Consider the following 16,166-nt stretch of genomic DNA (forward strand, 5'->3'; position numbering starts at 1 on the left):
TGGGAAGAGGTAACTGGCTGCAATGATGGTGGTGAGAGGCGTCCCTGAGAGTCCCTCCACTGAGGCAGGAGGAGAAAAACTCTGGACTTGCTGGCATGGCTTTGGCTGTCACCGTACATGTGCCAGGCCCACCCTGTCATTTCATGTGGCATGGATAGGAAGAGGTTCCTCATAGGTGATCCACCACCATGTGGCAAGAACAGGACTCAGATCTCTCCCATGTGATGTGAACAGAGCTCGAATCTCTCCCACATGACAAAAATAGGACTCGGATCTCTTCCATGTGGTGTGAACAGACCCTGGTTCTCTTCCATGTGGTGAAACAGAAGGGGGTAGCTTGTGGGAAGCTGTTCCTAGAACCTTGGAGACACAGGCAGTGAGAAAGGATCCAGTAAGCTTTGTCTGGAAAATTATCTCTGCACTTTCTTTCTACATTCTCCCCCAGTTTCCTTTCCTGAGACTTTCAAGACCGGATTGATAAAATTTGTATAGGACAAAGAAGGGTTTTTTTTCTTGTCCAAAACCATTTTTATAGGCTTCCCCAGAAGTGCTACCATATGGGGTTATCTAAATCACATCCCATTGGACAGGAGAGAATATTTGCACACAGACATCCATCATCCATCACCTGGGCACTTAGAAATGATGCTTAAACAGAAAAACAGACTTTGTTTGCATTATTAAAGGCTTTGGAAAAAAGCCAACTACAAATATGATTTGGGGACAGGAAGGTACAGGGGCTAGCGAACTTGTTTTGCATGCTGCCGTTTCGTCTATTCCAATCGTTGACACTGTATATTGCCCCCGCAGTCACACCAGGAGTCATCCCTGAATGCAGAGTGAGGAGTAAGCCCTGAACACAGAGTTAGGAGCAGGCTCTGAGCACTACTGACGTGCCTCCCTCCAAATCAAGTGAATAAACAATTAAAACTATTCCCCCCAAAAGGATTTGGATAAATGAGTCTTCTGTGAAACACAGCATCCCGCAATTCAATGAAAAAATTAAAATTAGCTAAAAGAGAAGGCTTCCTACTCTTGCTCCAGATGGCTACAAAAATAATATGCTAAGGAAATAGTAAGAAACAGGTCTCCAGATGCCATCGCAAAGATTTTGAAAGAAAAAAAAAATCACAGGTTCCAGGATTATTAATTATATATGGAATGGCTTCAAACCACAGCTTGGGGAAATGTCTCAGAGAATGAAACTAATGCCGAGGGCATTCTAATATAAAATGGGCTGATATGTGTGTGTGTGGGGGGGGGGCGGGTGAGATGTTTTTCTTTCATGACTTAACTCACCGCACTTCCTGTTACAGAAACCCAGTTGGAAATGCAGATTTTCAGGTGAAAATAAGGCATTCATTTTTATCTGAAGTAAGTTTTTGTCTCTGCCCTTCTTCGCCTTTCCTCCACCCCCTTCCCTCCTGGTTGTCCTCCTTTGGCTCCTGACCTTGTCTGTCCTTTCTGTCCTCCCTCTCACTCAGCTTCACGCGCTAGAGTGTCATCTTTATAGAACAGAGCTGGCCCCTGCTTGCATTTCTCAACTATGCTAAAGCTCTAGATTGGAGGAGAGTGACAAGAATTGCTGTTGTCATTATTCAAGGTGAAAGATAAAAATAAAAAGGTTGATTCCACCCAGGCCTTTTGGGACCTCCGGGCATGGCAGTCTGGTTCTTTGGTTGACGGGAATGGCTGTGTGTGGGAAGTGGGAGAGAATGGTTTCACTCCTGCTGCTCTCCCGTGGGCAGGCAGCATCCTCAGAGGGAATGACATGCCTGCGCTCAACATCCAGCTTCCCCTTTGATCTGGGTAAGATCAGAAAAGACCTTAACAGATGGCATTAGGTGACAATTTTTTAAATAAAGAAACATAATTTCCCCTCTGCCTCAACTTTTAAGTAAGACGTATTTGGTGATTGTGAATACCCACAGAACCGCTTGCATTATGGGGCACACATTATTTCAATTGGCCCACAAAGTGTATGTGTTCTTTTATAAAATCCTTCTCCTGCCAACACGGATCTAGCGTGTGGCATGCTCACACTGCAGACGAGTTTGGCTGACACACAATGTGCTGTCTTGTGCCTGGCTTATTTCCCATGGAGTAAAGTTTCTGAGACCCCAAACTGCCAGTCCATGTTTCAGTAGTTTATTTTTTATTACTATGGAGGGTCCAGAATCTCCTGCCCGCACACCAGGCTGTCTTCACCGGGGCTCCTAGGAGGGGAGGGGGGCGGGTTGAGTTTCCCTCCCCACCCTGAACAGCCGAAGACCTCCAGTGCCCAGCCACAGCCATGCTCAAGGCCACTCTCCACATTCTCAGATGAGCCTCACATATGAAGGAACCGGCAGAGGAACCCAAGTGCACGGATCCTGGGGCTGGGATCTCCAAGCCTGCTTGGATTGGGACTGTGCCTCCTCCATCCAGATCGCCCATTTTCCAGTAGCTGGGCAGTCACACCCACAAACTGCCTCTGGCACCGTGAAATCCCATCAATGGCTAAGATCCAGAGATGATAAAACAAAGTTCCTGGAAGCGCTTGGCCGCATATGCAGCCGCACAACCTCTTATAGTCTAGTTCTCCTTCTCAAAGAACCTGGCAAGCTACCGAGAGTATCCTGCCCGCACTGCAAAGTCTGGCAAGCTCCAGTGGCATATTCGATATGCCCAAAACAGTAACAATGATGTATCTCATTCCCCTGACCCTGAAAGAGCCTCTAGTGTGGTACCATTGGGAAGGATGAGTAAGGAGAGGCTGCTAAAATCTCAGGGCTCGGACAAATGCAGACATTACTGGCGCCCGCTTGAGCAAATCGATGAATAACGGGATGACAGCGACAGTGACATGGACAGTCCACAATTTGGTTATTTATTCTTCAGTTTTCAGCTCTTCTTTTGCAAGATTCATTTTTTTTTTTTATTTTTTTTTATTTTTTTTTATTTTTTTTTTTTTATTGAATCACTGTGGGAAAAGTTACAGAGCTTTCGGGTTTAGGTCTCAGTCATGTAGATACCGAACACATTTCCCTTTACCAATACTCATTTTTAACCCCGAACCCCAATAGACCCCCACCTCCCACCCCTCCCAATTCTTATGAGGCAGATGAGTTCTAGTTAATACTCTATCTACTTTGACTAGATAGATTATTTCGATAGAAGATGCACAATTATTGTTTAGAGTTTACGACCCACCCCCCCCCCCCCCCAATCAGACATGCTGAAACAGCGTTGTGAAATGATTTGCTTTCTACAGCTTGGTTTAAGAATAAAATGATGTCGCGCGGCCGCGATAGCGGCCGCGCGGTTTTGAGTTTCTGCTATTTTACTTATTGACCCTGGAAGAATTTCGATTAAAAGTTAGCTAGTTAAGAGATTGTTTTCTGTGCCCTGGAGTCGTGGCCGTGCCGGAGAGCCGCTCGTGGGGGGCAGCTGGCGACCTCGGTGGGGCGTGGGGGACGGCCCACAAAGCCCCCCTTCCCATGAGGTCCCCGCCGCTTCCCCAAGCCCGGCTCAAACCCGCTTTCCACAAGGCTCCCGTGCGGCCGCCATCTTTCTTTCCAGAGAGGAGCGGGCGGGCTGGTCAACGCCCGTCCCCCTCCGGGCAGCTTGGTGGCGCGGATCAACACAAGTCCATTTGCTTTTCTGCTCCAAGCGGCTGGGCAAGATTCATTTTTAAAAACTTAAAATTTGTTTTGATGTAGACAAAAGCCACAACATTGATGCAATTCTAGAATTGGGATTGATTAGATGACAAAGCTCCAATATTAAAATCAATAAGTATAAAACAAATCATTTTATGTTAAAATTGTTATGTCTGTTCGCAGATTGTTAAATCATTGTCTAAGTTTTATTAAGCTCTTTGTTGCTAGTTGAGGCATCTGTGTTATTGTTTTTTTGTTGTTCAGTTGGCTTCTATGTTACTTTTACTTCTAATTTGGTATGTTCCTACTGGGATTTCAGTATTAAGGAATTAGGAGATAACCCAGGGCTGCATATGGAGCTGTGGGGTCCAGAGAATTTAGGACCTATGGTCTGGGCCAATGAATTGGCTGGGGTACTTGAAATTATTCACAGTTTGGCATCCCTGCAGAGAATAGTTGTGAAGCAGTGGAGTTGAGCCCTTGATGTAGTGGCAACAGTGGGATATGGGTGGGCTACCGGGGCAGACTATCTATCTCCGGGAGGGTGCTCCAGAGTTTTCAGCCTTGAGGACTGGTGTTTCCATAAGTCTTTCTGCTTGACTTGCATCTCCTCGGAGATATAGTCATGAATTGCTAAAGTAGGGCTGGTAGGTGAGTCGACATAACAGCAGCTGTGGGAGGGGTTCTGCAAGACTCATTTTGTAAGTACATGCTTTAAAATCACTGTGGTAAGTAGTTAGGAGTGCCATTATATTGGTTAGGGCTGGAGCGATAGCACAGCTGTAGGACTTTTGCCTTGCGAAGAGCCGGCCCGGTCGAGCTGGCTTGGACTCCTCCGCCCCTCTCAGAGAGCCCGGCAAGCTACCGAGAGTATTTCACCCGCATGGCAAAGCCTGGCAAGCTCCCCGTGACATATTCGATATGCCAAACACAGTAACAACAAGTCTCACGATGGAGACGTTACTGGGCCCGCTCGAGCAAATTGATGAACAATGGGAGGACAGTGACAGTGACAGTTCAATTGGGTTCTTTGACCTGAAGACAAAGAATGATTCTCTACTTTTTACCTGTGTATCTAGATCTGTATATGTATGTAACCTCTTTCCTAGTTTCCTATTTATTTTTAATAATATATAAGCCAATCAATTTAATAAAAATAAAGTCTTTTTTCTTTATTGTGTGTGTGGTCTACCCACCTCCTGCATTTTCTACGGAAAAGAGATCTTTTGTTGTTATTTTGTTTGGGGGCCACATCCAACTGTGCTTAGGGCTTACTCCTGGTTCTCTGCTCAAGGGTCACTCTTGGCAGGGCTCAGGAGTTCATATATGATGCTGGGGATTGAACCTGTGTCAGCTGCATGGAAGGCAAGCTGCTGTTTTTGGATCCAAGGATGATTTTTTTCTTTAATTAAAGAACTGTGATTTGCAATGTTATTGATAGTTGAGTTCTAGGCATATAATATTTCAACAACAATTCCACCGCCATGTCAACTTCCCTTTATCAGTATATCCATATTCCATCCCCACTCCAATCTCCACCCAACCCCCTGCCTGTCAATTTGACAGACACATTATAAAATTCCACTGGTTGCAGCTTAGATCTCTTGTTTTTTTAATGTTGATGAGTCTGTGTTTTGACTATGTGCTGACACCACTCTCCCACATCACTGGTATAACTGAAACCCTGATGCCTGTTCACAGAGTATTTTCTGTCCTCTTTTTACCCCCTTGATTTCTTTTCCTTTCTGTCCTTTTCCTCTCTAAAAACTGGGGTCAAGGGTTTTATATTTTTTTTATCTAGTATTTTATATACCACAGATAAGCAAGATCATTTTATATTTGTCTTTTTTCTTTTGATTTACCACTCTACATGACATGTTTGGTTGCAACCAGGTTGCAGCAAACTGCACGACTTCATTGTTCCTGGCAGCTGCATAGCATTCCGTTGTGCATATATTCCACACTTCTTAATACATCTATCTATAGTTGGACACATTCGTTGACTCCATCCCTTAGTTATTTTACTGAGCGAAGCCATGAATAATGGTGTGCAAATGCCCTTGTGAGAGTGTTTTTATGTCCTGGGGGAAGATGCTTCAAAGTGGAATTGCTGGGTCTTATGGCAGTTCAACTCTGAGTTTACTGAGAACTCTCCATACTGTTTTCCACAGGGGTTGTAGTAGACAACTTCCCCACAAGCAGTGAATAAGATTTCCTTTTCCGCTATGTCCCTGACAACACAGATTGTTCCTACTATTTTTGATATGTGCCATTCTCACTTTTGTAAGATGGTACCTTATTGTGGTCTTGATTTGGATTTCTCTCATGGCAAGTGATGCTGAGCATCTTTTTCATGTGCCCACTGGCCAACAACCTGTCTTTCTCTGAGAAGTGTCTATTTATTTCCGGTCCCCATTTTTTTTGACAAGCTTTTGATTTATTTTTTTTGCTTATCTTTCTGAGTACTTTATATATCAAGGATTTTTTTTTATAAAAGTAGTTATCACTCTGCAGTGGTTTAGGGACAGGATAGAGAACACAGTGCTGGGCATTCAACTCAGGGCCTCTTATCTGCTCTACCACCAGAGCTATCTTTTTAGCCTCCTTTCCTTTTGTTGTATGGTTAATATCTGCCAACTATCTTCTGATAAATGAAAGGCTCTCTGATGTTTTGTACACCCTCAGTAGCAATGTTAAAATAGTTTACCCACTATGGTAAACTACGTGAAAATTTCTCAACAAATTAAAAATTGAATTATGAGGTCAAGCAGCAATTTTACTTCTGTGTAAAGGGAATTGAAATCACCATCTCAAAGAGATATTTGCATTTCCCCATGTATTGTTATATCATTCACAATAGTCCCAAATGTTGAAACAACCTAAATGTCTACCAACAGATCACTTAATCACTTAATCACTTAATCCCCGTTATTCATCGATTTACTTGAGCGGGTGCCGGTAACATCTCCATTCATCCCGGTTGCGTGCTAGCATAGCCCAATGGTATCTGTTCATTCTAGGAACATGCAGAGCCTCAAACCGATCATTCAAGGTCTTGACGAAGAAGTCTGACCATCTTGTAGGTGGGCGTCCACGCGATCTTTTGATGTCCCGTGGAATCCAATCAGTAATGGCTCTAGTCCAGCGGTTGTCTGTAAACCTCATTACGTGTCCAGCCCATCTGATTTTTGATGTCTTGGCAAATGAGACAGCGTCCCTGATTCTTGAGCGTTGTCGGAGATCGGAACTCCGGATTCTATCTCTCATTTGAGTGAAGCGTGATACTCCAAGCATAGCTCTTTCGATTTCTCTTTGAGAGACCCGAATAGCGTTCTCATCCTGTTTTCATAGGGTCCAGGTCTCTGAGGCATATGTTAATGCAGGAAGAACAGTGGAATCAAAGAGATGTGCTCGTAGCTGGAGGTTCTTTGTCCTTTTAGTTATTTCTTCAACGTTCTTGAAGGCATTCCAAGCCGCTCTCTTCCTCCTGCGCAACTCAGGTGCCAGGTCATTTATCATGTTGATTTCTCGACCTAGGTATATATAACTGTTGCATTCGGAGATGGTGGTTCCGTTGAGAGCAAATGGAGCATCAGGAACAAGGCTGTTTCTCATAAACATTGTCTTCGTAAGATTCAGCTGTAGTCCAACCTTTCCACATTCACGGTCAAAGTCGTTCAGCATTTGTGCCGCTTGGCTAATGTTTGGTGTTATTAGAACGATGTCATCAGCAAAGCGGAGGTGGTGTAGTTGCCGACCATCTATCTTCACTCCCATGCTTTCCCATTCCAGTCGTCGCATGATGTTCTCGAGGGTGGCACTGAAGAGTTTCAGTGAAATGGTATCACCCTGCCGAACCCCTCTCTTGATATGGATGATTACTTCTTTGTAGAATGGTGAGATCTTGGTAGTGAATCCGCAATAGAGCTCACGAAGGATCCTGATGTATTGAATTTGTACGCCCTGATTGGCTAGAGCTTCCATAACCGCTTCCGTTTCAACAGAATCAAAGGCCTTCTTTAAATCAATGAATGTTAGACAGAGCAGCATCTTGAACTCCCGAGAAACCTCAATGAGCTTAGTAATCGTGTGGATATGGTCGATGGTACTGAATTCTTTTCGGAATCCGGCTTGTTCACATGGTTGTCCTTCATCTAGTGTTCTGCTAATCCTATTCAGGATGACTCGAGTGAACAGTTTGTAGATGACAGACAATAGGCAGATTGGGCGATAGTTGCCAATGTTGTGGATGTCTCCCTTCTTGTATAGTAGTACAGTCCTGCTGGTTTTCCATTGGGATGGAACCTTGCATTCAGACAGGTAGCGTGTGAAGAGCCGAGCCAATGTATTGATGAGTACTGATGCTAAGTTCTTCAGGTGTTCTGGTCTGATCTTGTCTGGGCCAGGTGCTCTTTGTTTCTTTACCGACAAGATGGCATGTTGGATTTCGGAAGGGAGTACATTGGGAACGACATATCCATCATGTGGTATGTGGTATGTGGGCAAGTGGACGTGGCTATTAAAGAGATCTGAGTAGAAGTCATGAATAATCTTCTCCATTGCCCTTCTGGAAGATGTGATAGATCCATCATGATGTCGGAGGGCAGTCATCTTGGTTTTGTAGTTGGTGAAGGACAGGCGGGCATTACGAATGCTTTTCCCAGCTTCTGCCGCATCTATCAGTACTGCTGCTCTCTTGTTTTTGAGGTCATCCTTGATGGCTTCTCTGCACTGCTTTGCCAGTTCGGATGTTCGCTTGTGGTTGCCTGAGGCATGTGCCAAGCCACGTTGGCGAATAAGTTCAAGAGTGTTTGAAGAAAGGCGGTTTTTTGTGGTTATCTCTCTCTTGGCATTCCTTGCACAATCATGGAGGTGCTGAATCATTCGATCATATTCCTCATCAATGTTGTCAATGACGGCATCTTCCCATGTTGCCGCAACAGAGCCAAAGAGCTCCCAGTTGGTGGTCGTTCTGGGAGTCCTCTTCTTAAACCTTGCATTCTTTTCTCCTCGTTCTGTGAGGTAGAATTTTGCACGAGGAAGACAGTGGTCTGATCCCGTTTGGAATTTTGGGACAACAGCAACATCGGTTAGGCAAAACCGTTGATTGAATATGATGTGGTCTATTTCATTGTGGAACCGTCCATCGGGAGACTCCCATGTCCAATGTTTAGATTCAGCCTTTTGAAACTGTGAGTTACCATGGAAGGTTTTGGTTGACATGATGAACTCAGACAGTCTGTCACCCTGTTCGTTCCATTCCAGGCCATGGGTCCCAACAGATAGGGAACAGAAATATGGTGCATATGAAAATGAAATATTCTCCATCTGTTCAGATGAACAACATGGGAGGACCTTGGGGTCTTTAAGCTAATTAATATAAGTCAGACACTATAGGATAAAAATTAATGGTTTTGGGGCTGGAGCAATAGTACAGCGGGTAGGGCGTTTGCCTTGCACGTGGCCGACCCAGGTTCGATTCCCAGCATCACATATGGTCTCCCGAGCACCGCCAGGAGTGATTCACGACTTGCAGCTGCAAGGAACAATGAAGAATGATGAGTACATGAACCAGAGTAACTCCTGTGCATCGCCAGGTGTGACCCCAAAAAGCAAAAAAAAATTCATGGTTTCACCATTTTGGGGGGCTGGGGAGGGCGCAGTCTGTGGTGCTTAAGGGACCATTGGGGATGCTAGGAACTGAAATGTCTGCAAGTGGTTTACTTCATGTACTGTCACTTCCACCCTGGTTTTACATGTCTGAAGACTCTAAGAAAGTCAAACACATAAAAACAAAGATTATATAAACAATGGAGGGTCCACGGGGTGGGAAGATGGGGGGAAAAGAGTAGTTTCTAATTAACAGGTATAACGTTTCAGTTAGGAAAGAGTCTAGAAATATGTTGTATAGTATTATGAATTAATTTTTTTGAGATTAGAAATCATATTAAGTGTTATTATCAGAGTAAAAATCAATTACATAGATCTTTTAGATTCCTTTGTTATATTGTCTATTTTTATACAAATACCTCATTTTGGTCTTTATAGTAAGGCTTAAAACCATAACATACAACGCTTCTGAATTTGCTTTTTTTAATGTTCAAATTGTTGTGACACTTCTATATCCTCTATACATTCACATGCAGTTTAGAATCTGATTTTCAACCCCCTCTCTCCCAACACATGGATCGTCATTCTTAGCCATAGTGTTTTGTCATTGGCCTTTTCTTTATGTATCTGGAGACCTTTTCCATCTCAAACTTCTGATCTTTGTGAGGAGAAGAAGGTGGGCAGAATTATTGATTTTTATGATAGAGATGCTTGCGTAACTGTTACAGTCACTTTGACAAAATCATATGCAGGGCACCAGGGCACTTGGATGCATTACTTACAATGGTCTGTGATGGTCCATTTTAGATTGTGTGAATCTGGTAGCTCAAATCTATATTAATTGTTTGAAAGTTGTTTACTGGACATACATGCATGTAAGTAACTTCCATTTTCTTGCTACAAACACACTGTTCAGATCCTGTCTCTGATCAGAATGCGAGAAGTCAAGGTCATCATTATTTGGGGCAGCCTTTGAGATTTAGCCTTTACTTCGGCCATGATCCTCCATCATCTGTCAAAGCGTTTCACTTTCAGTGCTTGCTGACATCGTGTAGTGCCACCAAACTGGAACAAATGCCACATCTTTATTCTCTGACATGTCAAGATATCTCTGTAAGCAGTCAGGGCCTTTGCTTCTTCCGTCTCTTCCATCTCTGCCCTCCTACCCCCAATCTTCTCCTTAGCCTTCTTTGCTGGGGCTGGAAACTAAAAGGTAAAGGCCCTCCCGTTGATCGTCGATTTGCTCGAGCGGGCCCAGTAACGTCTCCATTGGAGACTTTGTTGTTACTGTGTCTGGCATATCGAATACTCTCGGTAGCTTGCCGGGCTCTCCGAGAGGGGCGGAGGAATCGAACTCGGGTTGGCCATGTTGGCCGCGTGTAAGGCGAACGCCCTACCCGCTGTGCTATCGCTCCAGCCCTAGTTTCAGAATTTATCCACGCATGGCTCCCTACACAACCCTCCACTCCTGACTTCTTGTTGTGATTCAACAGAAAAGTAAATACGTTCCTTAAGAATATAATTTACACTGGCATTTGGTTAGGCAAGATGATTGGATATATAATGAGATTACTAAATGCTAGGACTTCATTATTGATGGGTTGTTATGGACCATGACAAGTGAACTTTCCAATAGACATGTTTGATGTTCTCATTTCTTTCTATGAGATTAGCTCAGAGCCAGGGACACTACAAACAATGAATATACCAGGTAGTTCAAACAACAGGTAACACCTGTGAGATATTTGGCCACGTCATTGTCAACAAGGTATAATGGATGGAATGCAAGGCTGAATCTGACTTGTATCTCTGTTTCATTCTATAGTTGTTCTTGGTTTTTTCAGTTTCTTTCTTCAAGCTCAAAGATGGACTGCCATGTAATATTTTAAAAGCCAGAGGTTTCTGTCTCTTTCACATAATAAAAGGGGCTATTTATGACCTTGGGAAACTCAATTTTCTCCTCCACTTGATCACTTGACATGACATTACTCATTGATTTGCTCGAGCTGGTGCCGGTAACGTCTCTATTCGTCCCTGTCGCTTGCTAGTGTAACTCAATGGCGTCTGCTCACTCCAGGAAAATGAAGAGCCTCAAACCGATCGTTCAGGGTCATGATGAAGAAATCTGACCATCTCGTAGGAGGGCGGCACAAAATCTTTTGACGTCCCATGGAATACAGTCAGTAACGGCTCTAATCCAGTGGTCATCTCCAAATAGCATTACCTGCCCATCTGATTTTTGACGCCTTGGCAAATGAGACAGTGTCCCCGATTCTTGATCATTAACAGAGGTCAGAACTATCTCACTTGAGTGAAGCGTGATACTCTTTTGATTCCTCTTTGGGAGACCCGAATAGCGTTCTCATCTTGTTTTTGTAGGGCCTGGGTCTCTGAGGCGTATGTTAATGCAGGAAGAACAGTGGAATTGAAGAGATGTGCCCGAGCCGGAGGTTCTTCGTCCTCTTAGATATTTCTTTGATGATCTTGAAGGCATTCCAAGCCACTCTCTTCCTCCTGCGAAACTGAGGTGCCAGGTCATTCATCATGTTGACTTCTCAACCTAGATACACATAACTTGCATTCAGAGATGTTTGTTCTGTTGAGAGCTAATGAGACATTAGGATACCATTTCTCATAAACATTGTCTTTGTGAGATTCAGCGTAGTCCAACCTTTCCACACTCATGGTCGAAGTCGGCCAGCATTTGTGCCGCTTGGCTAATATTTGGTGTTATTAGAACGATGTCATCAGCATAGCGGAGGTGGTGTAGTTGCCGACTGTCTATCTTCACTCCCATTCCTTCCCATTCTAGTCGTCGCATGTCATTCTTGAGGGTGGCACTGAAGAGTTTCAGTGAAATGGCATCACCCTGCCGAACCCCTCTCTTGATGCCAATGATCACCTCCCTGTAGAATGGTGAGATCCTGGCAGCGAATTCATATTACAGCTCATGGAGGATCCTGATGTATTGAGTTTGAACGCCTTGTTTGGCTAGGGTTTCAATGACTGCTTCCGTCTCAACAGAATCAAATGCCTTTCTTTAAATCAATGAATGTTAGACAGAGCGGCATCTTGAACTCTCAAGAACCTCAATGAGCTTGGTTATCGTGTGGATATGGTCGATGGTGCTGAATTTTTTTCAGAACCCTACTTGCTCGCATGGTTGTCCTTCATCTAGTGTTCTGCCAATCCTATTCAGGATGACTTGAGTGAACAGCTTATAGACAACAGGCAGATTGGGCAATAGTTGCCAATGTCGTGGATGTCTCCCTTCTTGTACAGTAGCACAGTCCTGCTGGTTTTCCATTGAGACGGAACTTTGCATTCAGCCAGGTAGTGTGTGAAGAGCCGAGTCAGTGTATTGATGAGTACTGACTGCAGGTTCTTCAGGTATTCAGGTCTGACCTTGTCTGGGTTGGGTGCTATTCACTTCTTTACTGATGAAATGGCATGTCATTTTTTTTTTTTTGATATTTTGCCTGACCTTGTCACTGTTGTCCCAAAATTCCAAACAGGATTGGACCACTGTCTCCTTTGTGCAAAATTCTACTTCACAGAGCAGGGAGAAATGACTGCAAAGTTTAAGAAGAGAACTCCCAGAATGACCACCAACTGGGAGCTCTTTGGCACTATTGTGGCAACATGGGAAGATGCTGTCATTGACAACATTGACGAAGAATACGATCGACTGGTTTTATACCTCCACGATTGTGCAAGGAATGCCGAGAGAGAGATAGCCACAAAAAGACGCCTGTCTTCGAAAACTCTCGAGCCCATTTGCCAACATGGCTTCATGGGAGCCTTAGGCAACTGTAAGCGAATGTCTGAGCTTGCAAAGCAGTGCAGAAAAGTGATAAAGGAAGACCTCAAAGAGAGAAGAGCAGCAGTGCTGGCAGATGCGGCAGAAGCCGGGAAAAGCATTTGCAGTGCCCGCCTGTGTGCCAACTACAAGACCAAGATGACTACCCTCAAATGTCCTGATGGACCTATCACATTTTCCAGAAGGGCAATCGAGAAGATTATCCATGACTTCTACTCGGATCTCTTTGATAGCCACGTCCACCTGCCCACACACCAAATTCTGCAGGTTGGATATGTCATTCCCAACGTTCTCCCTTCCGAAATCTGACACACCATTTCTCCTCCACACTGCAGTTTATTTCTCAAAAAACAGTTTTCCTTGGGCCAGAAATAGTCTAGATATTAAGGTCTCAAAACCTTTAGGCTTTATTCCCATCACTGAGAGGAGTAGACCCTGTGCACCAAGCAAGCATGGCCCAAGCTTTACCTCAAACCAAATCAAGATGGAGACTGAATTACTCAATATAAAGCATTCTTACTCTTTACCACAGGCTGGAGCGATAGCACAGTGGTAGGGCGTTCGCCTTACAAGCGGCCAACATGGCCGACCTGAGTTCGATTCCTCCGCCCCTCTCGGAGAGCCCGGCAAGCTACCGAGAGTATCTCGCCCGCACGGCAGGGCCTGGCAAGCTCCCCGTGACGTATTCGATATGCCAAACACAGTAACAACAAAGTCTCCAATGGAGACGTTACTGGGCCCACTCGAGCAAAGGTAAAGGAGGGCCTTTACCTTTTACTCTTTACCAGCGGGGAAGTCAGGCCCTTAACTCTTACCAGAAGACAACAGTTGAAGGAACTAAACAATAAGACGATATTTGAGAAGTTTCAAGGGAAGCACATAAAGTAAGAAAGAAAATAAGAACCCAGGAAGAAACCTTAGACACTTAAGAAAAAAGGCAACACTGACCTGGGCAAAGCTCCTAGTAAAAAGTCTAAACCTTCACAAAAAAGGTCTGTTGATTTCAGTGATGATAGCCTAAAACATCTTATCCAGCTTAAAACGCTTTACAAGACATGCCAAATGCAAAAAAAAAGAATCACAGGATGGTGAAGAAAGCACCAGAACTAACCTCAGATATGGCAAAATAATTGGAATGATCAGACCAGGAATTTTAAATACATATGATGAATATGTTCATCATATTTAACTTCATCATGTTTAACTTCAGAGTTAATGACTTTGAAGGGAGAAATGGTAAACATGCCAGATCAGTTGCGAATGTGAAGCATTCTCTCATGGAATGCTATGCTCAAGCTCAAGCGGGCCCAGTAACGTCTCCATTGGAGACTTTGTTGTTACTGTGTCTGGCATATCAAATACTCTCAGTAGCTTGCCAGGCACTCCGAGAGGGGCGGAGGAATCGAACTCGGGTCAGCCATGTTGGCCGCTTGTAAGGCGAACGCCCTACCCGCTGTGCTATCGCTCCAGCCTTTTGGCTAAGATCAAGTGTAGTATCTGTTCTTATCAGTTTAATATCTGATACGTCCTCTATGGAATGCTATGAGAGAATTAAAATGAAACGCCAGTGATCAGAAACCAGTAGACTGTTGACTAGGCTGATGTGGGAGTCAATAATACCAAAGTTATAGCCAGAAAAATAGTCCAGACTAAAATACAGTCATAAAAATAATGGGAAAGGGGAATAGAGTCTCTAAGAACAGTGGGATACTGACAAAAGGTATAGATCACATGTCTGGTAGGGAACCGGGTGATATATGCTGGGAAAAACAGTGAAACCTAAACCAGTCCAGAGGCATGGGTGTACGCTGGTTTGTCTTTTTTTATTTTGTTTTTATATTCTTATATTGTATACATGTGACATATTTGAATATACTTCTCTTTTTCTTTCTGACTTATTTAACTTCATATAATTCCCTTGAGCTCTCTCTTTCTGTTGCAAACGAAAGCATTTATCTTTTCAGAGTTATTTTACTACTAATAATAAGGTATTCTACGGGGTAAATGTACTATAAATATATCTTTATTCAATAATATATTGATAGATATTTTTGTTCATTCCATATTTTAGTTATTATAAAGAAGACTGCAATAAAATAAAATCATTTATATCTTTTTATCTTAGAATTTTCATGTTCCCAGGATAGATAACCAAAGGTAGTATTGTGGGATTTTATGGTTGGTCCTATGTCTAGCTTCTTGAGGAAAATCCATAGAATATTTTAAAAATTGTTGTGCCCACTATAGCACAGCGGGGAGGGCGTTTGCCTTGCAAGCGGCCAACATGGCCCACCCGAGTTCGATTCCTCTGCCCCTCTCAGAGAGCCTGGCAAGCTACTGAGAGCATCTCGCCCTCACGACAAAGCCTGGCAAGCTACCCGTGATGTATTCGATAAAAGCTTTACAAACGCAGTAACAAGTGTCACAATAGAGACGTTACTGGGCCTGCTCGAGCAAAATCGATGAACAATGGGAGGATAGTGACAGTGACAGTGTGCCCACTATGTACATTCCAAAGCACAGCAGTAGGGCGTTTGCCTTGCACGCGGCTGACTCAGCCGACTGGAGTTCGATTTCTCCACCCCTGTCAGAGTGCCCGGCTAGCTACCAAGAGTAGCTTGCCCTCACAGCAAAGCCTGGCAAGCTACCCTTGATGTATTCGATATGCCAAATACAGTAACAACAAGTCTCACAATGGAGATGTTACTGGTCCCGCTCAAGCAAATCTATGAACCACGGGAGGACAATTCTACAATGCAACAGTAAATGATCTAGTAGAGGATTTATCAAAACCACTATAGTAACTTTCAATGTATTATAAGTTTATAACTTATAGATAAGTGAACTACAAAACAGCAACTAGAATAGGAGAAATTAGAATAGGAGGAAGGAATTTTATAAGTACCTGCACTTGTCCATGAAACTGCATGATACCTCTGTTTGAGAGTGCACTTAAAATTAACTGTAATTATGAACTGAAAACTTGACGACATCACTAAAAAACATAAAAATAAGTATAAATAATTAGTGAGAGATGAAAGTCATAATCAGTAAACTAAGCTTTCCCCATAGAAACCTAGAAAAAAGAAAAATAT

General features: G+C 43.6%; 1 pseudogene; it reads left to right on the forward strand.

Annotated features, from left to right (window-relative positions):
- Window positions 1–14,531: 14,531 nt before the first annotated feature.
- On the forward strand, window positions 14,532–14,638 carry LOC130035165 (uncharacterized; annotated as a pseudogene).
- Window positions 14,639–16,166: the final 1,528 nt, after the last annotated feature.

The sequence above is a fragment of the Sorex fumeus genome, unplaced genomic scaffold (assembly GCF_029834395.1).
Source record: "Sorex fumeus unplaced genomic scaffold, SorFum_2.1 ptg000001l, whole genome shotgun sequence".
Lineage (NCBI taxonomy): Eukaryota > Metazoa > Chordata > Mammalia > Eulipotyphla > Soricidae > Sorex > Sorex fumeus.